The 17,770-nt window shown below is 43.1% G+C and overlaps 1 long non-coding RNA gene across 1 annotated transcript; it reads left to right on the top strand.

The window, feature by feature from the left end:
* The first annotated feature begins 291 nt into the window (after window positions 1–291).
* Window positions 292–17,558, top strand: LOC144766957 (uncharacterized). The gene is made up of 3 exons (XR_013598001.1): window positions 292–423; window positions 12,161–12,416; window positions 15,978–17,558. It is a non-coding gene; the product is annotated as an uncharacterized LOC144766957 (long non-coding RNA).
* Window positions 17,559–17,770: the final 212 nt, after the last annotated feature.

Here is a 17,770-nt window from a genome sequence, read left to right as displayed (position 1 = left end):
TAAGTGAACCACTGAAGCAGTGCACGGAAAAACTTGGGCAGAAGACTCCACAAGTATGTGTAGTTATATATATATATATATATATATATATATATATATATATATATATATATATATATAAATATATAAAGATACTTATCACCGAAGGTGAAGCCCAAGTCCTCATTTCATTTCATCATTTTGGACATCCCATTTGAATGCTTCATTGTTTCACCTGCATAAGAGAAAGAAAGGACAATCATGCAAATACGGGGTGCAATAAGGTAAAAAGAATCCCTTTAGATAGATATAGTGAGTTGGGGTCTAGTACTGAGAATAACATTTATCTATGTCATTATTTGTACTCTCATTTTAGAAGGATTAACAGCATTCCACGTTGTAGAAAATACTTCGAGAGAACAGCTACCCACACTGCTAGAACAGGTAATTACATTAGAGAAGTGAAGTTTACAGTCATAAGAGTTAAGGAAAGATCTGCCAGAGAATATTATTTTCTTTAGGAGGAAGACTCAGAAAAGAAGAAGAGTGCAGTTCTGTACAGCAGAAGGAAGACGTGGTGTGTTTCTCTCTTACTCCCAATCCCCTTTTCCCCCTCTGAGATGCCGGAATCTATATGATCTTGGTATATCAGTGTGGGATAGAGGAATAAGCATCTGCTCCTGCGGAAGCTAAAGATTCTGGATATAAGGTACTCGACACCAGCCTTGGTTTGGGGCACTGACGTGGTGGACTACAATACTAGCAAATACTACACCATTGCCGTAAGGGTGGCAGTTTCCTGCTGAGCCGATTTTGATTTCACAGTTGTGGTGGCGGTCTTCTAACAGCGGTTCACAGACAGAGTGAGTCTGTCGCCATAGGCGCTCAACAATGCACCATCACTGTGGCCATTGGATAGATGCTAGCAGAACACACCTGAGGTAAATTGGCCAAATGGAAACACCTGCATACTACACTATAAAACAGACTCCATTCCAGACCATGATCCTTTGCCATTCCAACTCCACCACAACTGTTAATCCCAGAGGCTTTGCCAGTGAAGTGAGTTTTTTTTCCATTCTCCTTGTCTCCGGTACCTTTATCTCTTCTCTTTTAGTATTGTGAGGTGAATAATTTACTTTATTTTTCTTTTGTGCACAATGCCAGGCCCCAAAAATTCACATTTTACTGAGGATGATATCCTCAGAGTAGAGCCACAATTGTTTGGAACACAAGTGCAGAATACACCCATATCCCAGAAAAGGCAAATGTAGGCCAGAATAGTCAACAGAATTAAAATTGTAGCAAACGTGAGCACACAGGAGGGAATTAGGAAGGGGTGGAATTACCTGCGGGGTAGGGTGCGTTCCTTGGCCTTCAAGTGTCACATGGAGGCCCAGAGAACTGGTGTAGGTTCACACAGGCCACCCAATACCATTCATGCCCTGGAAGATGAAGGTCTTGCAGATATTACATCCTGACAGCGTGACAGGAATACCTGGTGGGATGGAGTCTGGTAAATTACACTTTGCAAAGTCACAATAAACCTCAATGTCTTGTTTGTTCTCAGCTCTGATGTTGCCATTGTGTCCTGCACATATTTTCCACACATACAAACCTCAAAGTGGGAGAGAGGAGTTGGCCTAATGACTAGGGCAGTCAACCTCGAATCTGGGGAACTGGGTTAGAGTCTCGGCAATGACGCTGAACATCCTGTGATTGTGGGCAAATCACTTAATCTCCCCATGCCTAACAAAAATGAATGTGTCCTCCTGTAACGCAACTGGTGCTATGTAAAATGTTCTGATACCCGATACCTTCAGGTCAAGTTTGCGCTATATAAAACTCTGTAAAAAGTAAAGTATCAATATCAGTTAACTTAGATTGTTGGTGTGGATGTATTGTTGTATCTAAGATTACAAGTGTAAATCTCCACTGTATATCACATGATGGTTTGGTGCCTGTAAGTGATACACCAAATACCCATTACACATATCTGTGTGTCAAAATGTAGGTGTCTGGCGCTTTTCTACTGCATAATTTCCACAGATATGTTCCACCAACTATTTTGCAAGCATTGGGAAGTTGTCTTTGAAATTACTACAACTACCATGATGCCCTGCTGATGTTCCTCTAAACACTATTGCTACATCATATTGCTCATTCTCTCTTTCCTAACTGATTACAGTATATCATAAAGTGTGATGTAGTGATCAATCCCTATTCTATGCTCTCCTCTGAAAATGGTTTGTGTTGTTTTCTGAATGTTAATCACAACAAAAAGAGTAGGACTGCGCACACTGAAAGGTGTAACACTGATCACATTTTAGCATGCTTCTGGGTTTTCACCCTCTGGTCGGGGTGCATGAAGTAAACAATAAGGCCAGCGTCACCTGAATAGGAGACATCCCCCTGAGCACTGCGGAAGTCCACCAATAGTGGGTGTAAGAAAGGATGAAGGATTCACTTATGTGTCAAACAACGAGTAAAATCCCAAGGTGCAAAGTTCCAATATTTTATTGTAGATAGGTCATTGATATTCCATGATTCATATAATTCCCATATAATTTCATATGCAGAAAATCATGTCCAGTGTTTCAAGATCCCAATACATTTCAAGCTATCACAGCCCTTCGTCAGGGCCCAAATGATCTCAAATAACCAGCAAGAATACAATGAAAAAAACGAGTTCCGTCCAGCATAGATGTAACATATATACTGGTGAATGATAATGAGTGAAAAGAATACAGTGGGCTCGCTGATGGTGAAATTGCGTGCAAGACGCGTCATGTCATACGGTGAACACTACCTGAAATGCCGAAGTGCAAATAGTATACCAACGTGCCACTTGAACAAAACTGACGTTGGAGTGCAACAAGGCGGCATGGATACATCATGTCTACTCTATTTCCATCATTAACCTACAACAACAACAGGACAGAGCAGGCCCACGGCACCCATGAACAATCCTCCATTTAGCTTACATTTTGAAAGGGGCAGACAATGCACATATGTAGCAACATAGTATTTTATAAATGACGTGACTAAATCAATGTACCACTGTAAGTCATACCACTACACTCGACTCCACCACTACTACACAGACATGTAGGTCTGCTGTGGTTGTTGTTGCCTTGTTTACCTTTTATGCCACTCATGAAATGCCCTGACTTATTCCATCAATCATCACCGATTCTAGTGAGTGACTGCAAAGATATTATGTCACTGGGGTCATCATCATTGTGTTGTCCAACCCAGTGTGCAGTGTGTACAGAGTGAGTCCATATTCCATGTTCAAAATGCAATGGATCGGCCTGCAGTAGAAGTACAAATATGTTATTAAAAAACAAGAAGGGTAACATTGACTTGAGTTACCTGTAGTGTGTGGATTAAATAATAGTATACAATGATTTCACTTCATGCACAACAAACAACAACAACATAAATCACTCAGTCAGCGTCCAATGCATGCCATCATTCATTCGCTGTTCCTTCTCATCTTAAGTTAAGGGGCAGTCTCTCTTGGCTCGGAAAGGAGAATAGCTATAGTAGTCATCATGTTCCACTTCTTTTGGAGGGACTCAACGAGGCAACATTTTCTTTTGTCTCCTATTATTCTACATCCAATCATCATCTGACTTGAGGGTAATGGGTTAAGGGCAAGTCAGGAGGATGGAGGAGCAGGACTTGGAGGAGTGGACTTCAGTTAAATACAGAGAGCTGCAACTCCAATATGGCAATAAAAAGACTAGAAGACAGTGGTGATAGATTTGTTGTGATTCAAAGTTTCAAACCAGAAAGACAGACACACACAAATAAATGTACATATAGAGGGAAGAAAGTAAGAAGTTCAAGTCTAGTTGTCAGGGAAGTATCGCTCGTCCTCAAACTCTGGGGGTTCAACCAGAAGTAGGTAATCATCTAACACACTACTTCCGTCATCTAAGTCGCTGTCCTCATATTCCTGCGTTGATTCATGTATTGTGTAATTCTGTGGTAAAAAGTGCTGATTCATTTTGATCATTGTTAACCTCTACACATTGTTTGGTGGTAGACTGGTCCTTTTCACTGTTACAATGGCACCAGCAGCACTGAAAACACATTCTGAAGAGACACTTGCGACAAGGCAAGCCATATAGTTTATCTCCAGCCTGCTGAGCACTGGCCATTGGCCCCTTGTCCCATATCAATGCTGCAATGGGTTTTGATCAATGTAAACCTCTCTCTGTTGGGTCATCTAGATAGGCCTGGACCATCCGCTCAATGTTCAGGGGTGCTACACTTTGTTTGGCCTCTTTTGTCTTTGCATCAGCACTGAACCTAACAATCCCTTGCTGTAAATACCAATCCTGTGCCTATTTGACTGGGGCTGATGATCCAGTTCTTGCTGTTGTGAATAGTGTTGGTGACCGCTCTGAGCCAAACGCACTGCCTTCAGGCTCTGAAGTGGAAATTGATGCCGGATGCCCTGCTGCAGTACTTGTTGTGGGTTTGAGTAGTGGGCCTTTAATTGCCAGTCATTCATTTTCAAAGTCACTGGCTGCCTCAGCTATCCAAGTTTTGTACAGGCAACCTCCAGTTCTGAAAATGGAATTAATGTCTTACTGTTCAGTGCTGGTTTGTACCGTGGATCCAGATTTGTGGCACAAATGTAATGTTTTTCTGACACAATCTTAGTTTGCACCCTTGTATTTTCAGCTAAGCAATGGCATAAGCTCTTCACCAACTCATATGCTTCCTTTTATCCTCCACACCTATGTACGCTTCAGAAACCTCCTTCAGCTGTTTATCTAACATGTGCAAAAATGGGATAGCTTGGCCCTTAGTACAATCCTCCTTGCTGACTTCACATGTGAAGACCTCGAAAGGAAGAAGCATCTCTGTCCAGCATTTAACTAGGCACCATTGGTTACATCTGAAGGGTCATGCCTTTTACAGTAGCATCCCCTCTTTGCATGACATATTCATTGATTGGTCTGTCCTGCTCAATCAGATGGTCAAGCATGTAATAAGTTGAGTTCCAACGTGTTGCCACTTCCTGGATGAGCGCTTTGACTGGCATTCCATAGTCATGTTGAATGATCATCAGCCGCTTCTGGGCTTTAAAAGAATGGCTGAAATGTGTGCATATTCTTCGGCAGGTGGTCAGTAAGTTGCTGACTATGGCTTCTTTTTTCAGAAAGGCTTGAACAATAATGTTAAAGCAGTGCGCCAAACACGGGACCCTGAAATATGCACCATCCTCCATGGCCTTAAGTACATTACTGCCATTATCCATGGCAACAAAACCAATGGTAAGCCCTCTTGGGCACAGGCATTCAACTACCTTGCTGTTAAACTCTTCCAAAATATTTGCAGCAGTATGAGATTTCTCCATGGTGAACATGGGTACAGTTGCATGTTTCTGAGTAGCAAGAAAAATCTCAGCAGTGTCAACAACACCTGCTTCAGATATCTTTTCTCTAACCCCCACAAAAGAGATCCAGTGTGCAGTTATGCACATGTAATCACTGGCTTGGCAACTGGTCCACATGTCTGTTGTCAGGTGGATATTGTGAACAGCATTCTGCTGCAAAGCTTGTTTAAGCAATTCCAGCACATCATGATGTAGTGCTGAAACAACAACTCTGGTGAAATAGGACCTTCTGGGAACCTTCCATTTAGAGCAGATGGCTGACACAAATTCAATGAAACCCACCCCTTCCGCAAAAGAAAAAGGGAGAAGGTCCAGCGCTAACATTTTTGCCAGCTTCGCATTGTACAAACGTGCCGTTGGGTGGTTGTGTTCGTACTGCCCCTCCAACCTAAGCATGCTGCAATGGTAGGCTGGATTATTTTCCTTTGTGGTGCAGCTGTCTGCTTGAAACCAGTTGGGCTCAACAACACACTTTTTTTCATTGCTGTACTCGGTTGCCTTGGTGTCTCAGTATGACTCTGCATCTGACTCTTCTTAATATGGTACCACTGAGATGTTGCTGAGGATGTCGGTTGTACCACTACACTGCTGTGGACAGTGCTAGAAATGTGTCCCTCTTGTTCACCTTCCACCGCAAACATATCATCTTCTACTTCTTCATCCCCACCAACAGCAATGGGTGCAGTTTTACTTTTTTTTCTTGTACGCGAAGTACGTGTGCCTCCCACTGGATTATGTGGTGTTTTTTTAGATAAGTTGTTTGGCCTCCGGTACCATAGCTTGTAACTAGTTTACCCCGTCTAAAAGCGTGTTGCCAAATTGAGCATATAGCAATGTTCTCCTCCTTACTGCTAACCGAAAAGAAGTCCCAAACTGGGGAGGTGAACTTTCTGGTGCTACTGGAGGTGCCACTCTCAATGCCAGATGAACTAGAGGGTGGGCGTGGAATTTGACTCTGTGCACTTACAGTACCACTACCTACTGAGGTGGTGGTTGAGCTGGATGTAGATGTAGGTCCCTGCCGGGCCTTAGCAAATGCAAATATGGAAGCTGGAGGTGGTGTTACCAGTTTTGGTTGTATCCGTGCTACATCCCTTGCAGCGAGTTTGGATAGGGTAATAATGTTGGTCCCCACCTTCTCTGGGCCGGGAGTGATGTTCATGATGACTGGCTCATCCTCATCATCCCCCTCTTCTACATCAACCTCCATAACTCAAAGGCTTTCTGGAACCTTCCTTTTCACTAGCCTTGTCTTGTGGCGGGCATCACTCTCAGACTGAGCTGGTGGGTTCCAAGTGGCATTTAGATAGTCAGAAGCAGGGCTTGAAGAAGAAGTTGATGGACTAACCCTCCTTTTCCTTTCTGGGGATCTGGAAGACAATGGATCTTCTGAAAGAGTTGTTTGCTCATCTTCGTCTGCAGGAAGCTCGATTTCCTGAACTGCCCCTACTTCAGGAGGAACAACTACTATTGTGGCCTGTTGTTGCGGCTGTTGTTGTGACTTTTGTTGCTGCTGTTGTTGCGGCTGTTGTTGCGGCTGTTGTTGCGGCTGAGGTGGCGGCTGTTGTGGTGGCTGCTGTTGTTGCCCACTTTTCTGCTGAGTTTCTACCTGTGTTGATTGGGTACTACTTTGCGATAATGACATTTCAACATCAGTGCTCGTTAGTAGACTGGCTACCTCTGCAACACTCATGGGCTTGGGCCTAGGTTGGTGGGGTGGGCCCGCTGATATGGAGCTGCTGCTCCCAGCTTGGTCCCCAGACACCGCTGATGCAGGCGTAATTTTTTGTTTCCCAAAAAACATATTGGCCGGCAAACCAGTGTTGGTAAGTGCCACTTCCTTCGTCTGTTTCTTCTTCTCACTGGCAACTTTCTTGGTACTGGAGGACCTGGGACCTTTCTTTGTGGATGACTTCTTCCTTCCGATGTCAGCAGGACGCAGGTGCACAAGTTGCAGAGATGTCTGAGGTCACACGTGACGTGGTGCACAGCAGGACTTCTGTCTGGCAGTATAACGGGTGATGATGACACCTCCTCCTCTGTCTTTTTGTGTACCTAAAAGCAAAGAAGCCAGGAGAGGAACATCAGTGAAATGTTGCATTTGTTGTGGTTCAATTACTACTAGTACAAAAAAACAAATATAATATGTAACTTAGTGTGTGGTGGTCACACTTGTTAGTGTTTTAATATTAATTGTATTAAGTCAATTTAAGTTATAAAGAATACATATTAGTGGAACCATTTGTGAGACTTTGACAACAAGGGCTTTCATGGTATACTGTGTACACTCAGGAAGGATAGAAAAGAAGAAAAACAAAAACAAAAATACAAGTGCAATGGAAGTGGAACCTGTTTGGCATTAATTTGCTCATCACATCATTCAGGGAGCTGCAGCTGGCAAAGGGGATGGAAGCAGTAAGCCGAGCGGAACATAGGAAAGACATGGAGGCATATATGGCAGAAGCAGCACACTACACACTACTAAACTACCACCGAAATGGCCACCAGCCACATGGACACTCACAATCACAAGCAACAAGCAGGAGGCCTGGAAAATAATGAACTGAAACAGGCCTATAATAGCCAGTCAAAGGAGGCATGCTAAACAACACAGCTTTCAATGCAATAAAATGCATAAACGGAAATCCACAGGGCTAAACAAGGTGTGCAAGTTACACAAGAAACACACCACACATATACACACACACATAACTAAGGTATTCATTTAACACGCACCCAAAAATTGAAATTCCCCCAAAAAACACATTTTTCAATTCAATCCAATGCCATCCATGCCCTAAATGATGTTTAAATTCAACAGAACACACAGAAACAGTTGTTTCATGCACCAATAACTACCTCTGAGCCTACTGGATGAAAGGACAATTGGCAGGCTAGGACACAAGCCTGTAGGCCTATGGCAAAATCACACTGCCTGGCTTCAAAATGGCTACCAGCCACATGGCCAGACCCACAACAACAAGAACCTAAAGGGAAGCCAGACAATGCAGGCCTATGGCAAAAGCAAACTGTCTGGCTTCAAAATTGCCACTGGCCACATGGCCAGGCCCACAACAACAAGAAGCCTAGCCCAAAAAGGAAACCCATGCAGGACTATATGGCAAACACAGCATACTTATAACTACTACCAGAAATGGCCACCAGCCACATAGACACTCACAGTCACAACAAGCAACAAGCAGGAGGCCTGGAAAACAATGAACTGAAACAGGCCTATAATAACGAGGAAAGGAGGCATGCTAAACAACAAAGCTTTTAGTGCTATAAAATGCAAAAACGAAAATCCAGAGGGCTAAATAAGCTGTGCAAGTTACACAACAAACACACCACACACACACACAACAAATGCCTTTGTTTAGCACACACCAAAAAAGTGAAATATCCCAAAAACACATTTTGCAATTCAATCCAATGCATCCATGCCCTAAATGATGTTAAAAATAAATTCCACACACACCAAAGGAACAGTTGTTTCATCATGCACTCATGACTAGCTCCGGGCCTACTGGCTACCCACAATAAATTGTTTTAAAAATGATGAAAAATACAAAAATGCTGTAGTTGCAGCAACTGCAATGCCCCAATAAAACAAACACAAACTTTCTTGTAAAATCTCAAATCCAAAAGTCCTCAAATCCAAAAGTCCTCAAATCCAAAAGCCCTCAAATCCAAAAGTCCTCAAATCTAATGATATATGATGCAGCAGACACAAAGAATGATCCTTCCAGCTCCAAATCCAATTGGAAAGTGAACAGGACATGGACAAAGCATTGGGAGGAGCCTGCTGGACATGAACAGGAAGTTGGAGACTCTGGGGCACTTCCTTCCTCTACAAAAAAAAGTTTGAATAAAAAAAGGACTCCTTGCACTAAAAAGTACTGCCAAATGTCAATCTGAGAAGTTTTTTTTCATCCAAAACATTATTTTCAGGAAGGTTTTATGCTGTTTGAGATATTCTTCTTCTCCATACTGCAAATGTTGCATGTTTGGCATCGCAAGATTTACCAAACTGCTGCCAGATGACTGATGGCGCGTCCGAATGATGTGTTCGCGATGGCGTGTCCGAATGATGTGTTCACGATCGAACACTCTCGCTGGATTGCGCAACTGTCTGCCAAAATCTTGTGTCGCACGCGAACAGACAGGAAAACTCGTTGATGAATGCAGGGATCCCGGTAAGTCACTACAGCGCATGCGAAAATGCATTTTTAAAGCACGAACAAGGAAAAAATTCTGCTACGTCGTGGATCGCAAAATTTTCGGCAAGTTCCACAAGCGGAGCATATTTTACCACCCAGGCCTAGTCTCATCACTGAAGATAAAACTTCCTGCAGCCCAACACCGAAAGTTGACATACCACCAGATACTTTCACAGTGCATTGGAAGGATCCTGCGGCCACAAAATGAAGTTCAGACATGATTTGTACAATTGTTGTAATAGATGTGGGAATTCTGTTGTGAGTAGAGCTCCCAGTTTTATGGTATTTTTTTTTTAACATTTCCATCTGGATTTATCCATATTTATTTTTCCATCTTATTGGTATTTATCCATATTTATTTTGTGTTTTGAGAATAAATAGAGTCATAACACGGTAAATTTCCACATTTATTTAACTGATAAACATGCACTCGTACTTTGCTGCCTGTCGCGTTGTAGCAAACTAAGCAGCAAAATATATCCAAATATAGCCAAACCTTACACCCACAAGAAAATATCAGTATTATAATACAAATATATGCTAACACATGTCTGTATTCAGGGAAATCTGAACCCATCTTTTAACGTCCCATTCGGTGTATCTGCTCAGCTGGGATGTACGTCATTACGACGCACACTTTTACAACGCGTTCCATTACAACGCGGTTGTAACAACGCAAGTCGTTACATCGACTTGCTTTGGGGGGGCGCAAATTAAAAAAAATGTATTTACTATTCCAACACCAGTCCCCGTGGATAGTAGGGAAGGTGTTGGGATAGTAAATTAAATGATTTACTATCCTTGAGCGCCCCCCAGCGCAATTCGTTGTAACAACTTTCGTTGTTATGACCGCGTCGTAATGGAACAGCGTTGTAAAAGTTGCGTCGTAAACGTCGCATACCGCTCAGCTGTTGTCCTAGAAAGCACAAAAGACAGCATGGAGAGTCACCCACGAGACGCATAATTTTCCGAATTTTTCCGCTTTTAAAATTAAATACAGACACATTGTTTTCTCTCTGTATTTATCCATAAAAATCAGTAGATACGACTCCAGCTGATGCAATAAATCCAGTATAGTTTGCCTATTCAATCTGAACTTCTTGATTATTTCCCTTTCTTCCATGGTGGCAAGGTCTGGAAAGGGGTTGTACACCGGTGGCTGTCGTCTCCACACTCTCCCAGGGTGTATATGTCTGCTTTGAAGAAACATGTGAAAATATTTTTACATTATCCACAGCAATATATTTGATGAGCAACACAAAAGTCATGTTTTTTACAACATTTAAATGGGTTAATACATATTTTGAAGCAACATTTGCTTTTTGTCCTTTAACCATCACAAATTTATGTATGGCCTTAATATGACTCTGAAAAACAAATGTGTAAAAAATCTATAGCAAATGTATTATTTACGCATTCTTATTTTATTTTGACGTTTTGCCTCCAAAAATATCGTCAATGGAGGTGTACACAATACAGTGCTGATATTGCGTTTCAGCAGAGTAACATACAACACATAAATGTTTACTTAAAATAAATAAGGGGCCTATTTACAATAAAATGTTGGAGTGCGTAGCTGTGCCAAATTTGGCAGCGCCACACTGAGACATTTTTAAAACGCAGGGATGAACCATATTCACAAGAAAATGACGCACCCTTGTGTTTCCCCTATCGCTGGTGCAAAAAAAGCTGAATAGCGTCAGTGCAGGCACCCTGCCTGTTTTAGAGTGGCCTGCACTGCTTAGATGTTTGTTTATGTGTGGGAAAATATGCCTTCCTGCACATAAACAATCAATAATGGCAATTTGCACCTTCTTTGTGTGCTGCAGAATCCGACAAACAGAGTAGCGCACAGCCTTGACGTCACTTATTGGATAGGAACAAGGTGACCCTTGTAAAGTAAAGGTTGAGGAAAGGCTGTGCTCATGTGGCATCATGATCATCAGGCTGCAGATAGCAAGGCCTACCATTGAGCAGTGCTCAGTCAGAATCATGGGCCAGGTCATACAAGTGATGCACTGAGGTACAGCTGTCAAGAACATATATCCTTAGCAGGTCAAAATTGAAGGTGTGCTTAAATATGCCCCTGAATGCTTTTAAATGGACAACAGTTGAAAGGGAGAGTTTCCAGCTAACAATTCTTTTCAATTGACTCATATTTCAAAGAATACCATGTCCACATATCAAAACCCTTATTCACAGAGATCACTCACTATTCATTGTGCCATAATCTTAAGTAGTTCACAATTTTTAGCACTTCGCAGAAGTAAGTCACATTATAGATTATTAAGGGGCCCATGGGTTGGATGATGTCACAGGTCTGGATGTGTGTGTTAAGACCATGACATGGAATGAGGATGGGCAACATGTCGCTATTGAAGTGTGTATGAGGATATTGGTTTATCTCAGCATGTGACAATAAACATTGTATGGGAATTTATGAGTTATACTACAGATAGCTGCAGAAAATTGTTGTGACAGCAATACAGACAAACAGAAAGTCACAATACCATTGTTTGTTCTTTCCTTTCTTGTATCTATACAGATCAATGCCCACTGGAAGCACTAAAAAAAGAAGGCCATCGCCAGGAAGATGTGGATCCTGGGGGTCTACATGCAGTGCAGCGTCCATTGCTGCAAGATGTAGGAGGACCCATAAGATTGCAGAAGTCCAACTTGGGAAGTCCTCCCAATGTATGAGGGGTGCATACCACACCCTGACCCCCTAATGGCCTGTATTCTTGCGATGGCCTATCCAAAGCTTGATGGGCAGTTGAGGGCTCGACAGCAGCAACAAGGGGGTAAGTTCTTATCAGAGTTACACATTACATGACCCATTTTTTGTTACAACCAGGATTTTTCCACATCAATATTCAGGGTGACCCATATTCAATGCTCAAGAAGTGTTCTTGAAGTTGTAAGTTTTACGCTAAAATAATGATGTGCCTTGTCTTCTGTTTTTGGATAATTATCTCACCTGATTCTCGTCCCAAACCAATGAACTGTTCTGAGCAGACACATGGCTGGGTAAAATCCACATATATATCATGTTGTTTGATGTAATGAGGCATAGTTGTAACAAACAGACAACTGGTCTTCATTGTGTCAGGTGTCATGCTCCTTCACTGATGTGGATGATGCCATGTTAGCCCTATTACAGATGACATAGCATACTACGCACTTATGATTAGGCCTGGGCGTGAAATTCTGCCCTTGTCACTGAGTTTGGAGAGTTTTTTCCACTCCAGCTCCGTGTACTGCACTGAGTTATGAAAAACTCTCCTATGTATTTTTTCCCTCGCTCATCAACATTAAGTTGGTGAGCGCGATTGAGGAAAATTTTATTCCTGGTGACATTTCTCAACGTGGGCAGTTGCGGGTGGCTGCTACCACTCACGTTGAGAAACCTTCCGTTCACTTTGGAATTGGAATTGCAATTGGATTTACAGAGCGCATAGCTACCCGGGGGCGTCCCAGCACTGGACTCATAGATAGTTCTCGGGAGCAGAAGGGACCTAAGGGAACACCCATGTTTTCAGGAGCTTACGGAATTTTAATAGGTCGTTTTCCCTGCGAGTGTTGAGGGGAAGGGAATTCCAGAGTTTGGAGGCGTTGTATGAGAATGAGCGTCCTCCTGACCGCGCCCTTTTGACTTTGGGACGTTTGCTAGAGAAAGGTGGTCAGATCTAAGATTCCTGTTGCCTTTGTCTGGTTTGATCAGGGATCGCAGGATTGGGAGGCCCTTGTCTTGTAGAATTTTATGTGTGATACAGAGGGATTTGAAGTTGATTCTCTCATGGATTGGGAGCCAGTTTAGGGAGCTAAAGGCAGGCTTAGCAGAGCATCGTTTTTTTGTGCTTGTGAGCAGCCTCGCCGCTGAATTCTGAACCAGTTGGAGTTTGTTTATGACCGGTTTCGGGGCGCCAAGGTATAGGGCGTTTCCATAATCCAGCCTGGACCGGATGAGGCCTTACATGAGTAGTTTTCTGGAGTGGGGGGGGTAAGAGTGGAAGGATTTTGCGTGAGGTGCGTAGGAGGCCGAAGCAGGTTCCCGCGGTTTTCCTAGCTTGTGTTTGGAAATTGAGGTCCTGATCAAGCCAGACACCCAGGCTTTTTATTTCTTTTTTTTGGGGTGGGGACTGGTCCCATGCGTGGTGGCCACAAAAGCTTGGTGGTGGGTTTGGATTGATTGCCTAGCACTGGGGTCTCTGATTTATCTCCGTTTAGTTTGAGGAGAGATTTGCTCATCCAACTGGAGATTTCTGTGAGGCAGGAGCATAGGTTTTCCTGGCAATGGTCCGTCTGGTTTAGAGCGACCACGAGCTGGGTGTCATCAGCGTACATTATCGGGTTGATGCCAAATGGGGTTACAATATCCTCCAACGGAGACATGTACACGTTGAAGAGCGTGGGGCTTAAAGATGAGCCCTGGAGCACACCGCATTGGAGTACGACAGCTCTGGAGCGGGCGTTGCCTTCGGGACCTGAAAGGTTCTGTGTTCTAGAAAAGATTTGAGACAGGATAGGGCTGACCCTGTAACTCCTATTCTGTTTAAACGGTGGACAAGGATAGAGTGGTCCACAGTGTTGAAGTTGGCACTAAGGTCCAGGAGGATCACTTCTGCAGATCCACCAGTGTCCAGGATCATTCTTGCCTCTTCTTTGAGGAAGTTACCGAATGGCAAAAGAAGAAGCACCCTCTTGCCCTGTGCATGGTGCTGATTGCGCTGATTTTCCAGTGCGGGACAAACACCCGGTGCTAAAAATCAGCGCAAACTTTGTGACCTAGCGCACTCCGTCACTTGCGGAACTCCACGTAACGTCGCAGAGTTTTTTGTCTCACTTCGCAGGGGAACTCGGCGAACTCCACCCCGGCCTTCTTATGATACAGTGGATGTAGCAACCGTCACATTGGTAATTTGGGTTTCTACACAAACCAGACCGAACATGTGATCCAACATGACTAATGAGTGCAGAATTGATGGCTACATATTGGTATCAAGACATATCCTAAATTTGTTCAGCATTAGAAATACTGTTTCATACATATTAAACAGTGACAGATTTTCATGATGTCTTTCTGCTTCACAAATGTGTGTGTAAGGCACTTAGCTTTTGGCCAAATAATTGAGCTAGGTATGCACATTTTTATGAAACACAGAAATGAATGTGCACACTATGGTGACAGTGTACCAAATACCCCAAACCATTCCTTAATGTCCTTTGTAATGACCAGATGAACAATTAATGATGGAGTAAAATGGGAAACGTTAAGGTATTTTGGAAGATGGATTTTTCCATTATATATATATGTATGAGTATTTCATCAGAAAAACTCAGATTCAGGCCAAACCCATGACACATTAGGCAAATGTTGAAATACATAAAGGTGTACTATGTTGCCTATTGTGATTTACATTTCAATCTTTGAAGTAAATATCATGTATGAATCATGTGTGATGATTAGTGTGATGTTCTACAGTGTTTTGACAACATTGAAAGATAGCATATTTTGTGAAAACATTTCACAAAGATACAACAAGGTTCAAATACCTATAGATCTTTAGGAGTCAAATTTGAAGATGCTTTTGCTCTGTACTGAGTGCACTGTAAATGTCACAAGGGCAATGTTTTTCATTATGTTGTAGTAGTTATTTGTCAATCCCCCAAATATTACTTTTCGACTGTCTTCAACAGCACTGGTATATAGATAGTATGAGATACATGGCTAAGCTAATTTAGTTCAGAATTCATTTATGAATGTTGACACTTAACATATGCTTTACTGACTTGAAGCGAGTTTTACCATAATTAAATGTCCAAACAATTGTAACCTGCTTGCAGTTTATGCTAATATTAGTTCAACATTGCAGTATATGCTGACAGACATTGAGTCCTCATCATCATCATCAATAATCTTCATTCGGTCAAATTATAGACGATAAAAGAACAGAAAATAAATACATCTTCACAGCCATTGAGTCATATTTGACTCATTGATGATAAGCATGCAGATTTTAGGGCCCAGTGAACACACAGTACAAAGGTATTGTTGGGGTATGTCCTTTTTGGTAACATCAGTTCACTAATCTGTACAACAACGGCCAACCATTCTGAGGTGTACCACAGTTCTTGTAGAGACATAATAATGGATAAGAGACAACATCATACATGATATAGGAGATATCATAGGGAATTACATAACTGGTACCATCTGTCTTCAGAAAATGTGCTTACGCTAATGTAGTACAAAAGTTTGAGAGGCTTGAAGCAGGTAACTGTTTTGTGGTGAAAGTTAATGATCTGATCTGTTTACAGAGATTCAATAACACCATTGTGTATGTCCTTTCAACATCATCCAGGGCAGGTGAAGGAGAAGATGCCAACGTATGTGGAGAAGCATCTGGCCACAGAAGTTCCTGTACCAACACCGAGGGACATAGCAGCCCAAACGTTGAGTGGAGTGCAACAGAGGCCACCAGTCACATACATCTTCTTCGGAGGCCTCTTCCAGCGAGCATTCCCTAGGAGTGGCGGAACCTACTCCTCAAGTTACACCTGCGTCCTTATCTGCCACCCAGAGAAATATCTCCACCCTCCCTCGGTCTCCCCTCTCACCCCCGTAGTTGGCCCACCCAGGTCCCTTAAAAGGACTGGGATCTCTTTTGCTAGAGGCACCTTCCCCCTGTTTCTCTGGTTGCACTGAATGTGAAGGGCAGGATACAATCTCTGGAGCATTGATTTAGGCCCGACTGGCCTGCCAAATGCCAACAATGGGCTTAGCTGCCATATTCAGGAAATAGTAGCTTACCTTAAAGGCATTCACAGTGGTAGGTCTGTCCTACAGCGGTAATTTAAAACTCTGGTCTCCATATTTACCGAAGCCTCCCAGCCACTCCAACCTTTTGCCACATCTCCTACCCCTTCACCATCCCCATCCCAGTTCCCTATTCCCAGCCCTGTCCAAAGCATACTCAAACCGTTTCATGAACGAACTCAACTAGACACAAGCAGGCAGCACACACAAACAGAAACACCACAAAAAGAAACTCAAGTGCTCATACAAACAGACAGCACACCCACCACCAGAAACACATGCACTACACTCACCTACAGCACACCGACAGACGGCGCACCCACTATCACACACACACAGGCACCACACCCACAGATAGTACACCGATAGGCAGCCCACCCACCACTACATGTACATGCACCGCACCCACCACCAGCACGCTGACAGGCAGCACAACCACCACACACACACATACACAACACCCACAGACAGCACACACACCATCACACACATGCACCACATCATCCACATGCACCATTACCACACCCAGCACCTCCACAACACACATACACAGACACAAGTACCTTAGAATATGCAACCAAAAACACAGATGCTCAGAATAAAAAAACAAGCACCTATAACACAAGACACACCCAAACTGGCACAACACACACCAGACCCACAAGCACCTGCACCATCAACAAACACATGCACATCAGAAAATGCCACTCCCTCTGCCTCCCAAACCCCACTCCCTCCCCAAAAGCCTACCAAGTTTCCCATTGAGGATCAGAGTATTTCCATTGCCCTAACCCTTCCCACAGACCACACACCAACCCACCCATTCTACATCCCACTCCACCCCTGCCAATCGGTCATCCGCCCCTTCAAAATCCCAACCCACACATAAAAGCCCTAGGAGCATCCCTCCCAAAACCACAGCCCCAGCTCCCAAACCCAAGGGCACCCCCTCCCTAACCCTAGGGTACCCCTCCCAAACAAAAACTCTCTCATATAAGATCTTGAAGGTGCCAGCTCTGCCCACTAGATAACCCTTGCCTAGCAGTTTCCCTTTGGCAGTTATGTAGGAAACAGGATGAGTGCCATGGCACAAGGACTTTTGAAACCAGGAATGGACTGCCATTCGGATTGCTTTCATTCTTTTGAGAATCATTGGTTTGAATAAATACCTATTTTTAGTTTCACCAAATTCGTCCTGGCATTATTTTTCCTTAGCAATTTTGTGTTTCCTAGCACAGTTTCTGAGTAAAATATGTAGTACTTATTTGTCTTTCCCATGATGGCAGATGACACGACTGGTTTGTTTAATGTCTACTGTGTTACCTGCATACACTGCTT

Source organism: Lissotriton helveticus, chromosome 7 (assembly GCF_964261635.1).
Source record: "Lissotriton helveticus chromosome 7, aLisHel1.1, whole genome shotgun sequence".
Lineage (NCBI taxonomy): Eukaryota > Metazoa > Chordata > Amphibia > Caudata > Salamandridae > Lissotriton > Lissotriton helveticus.
The sequence above is the reverse complement of the archived record's forward strand: the minus strand, read 5'-3'. Positions and strand labels throughout refer to the sequence as shown.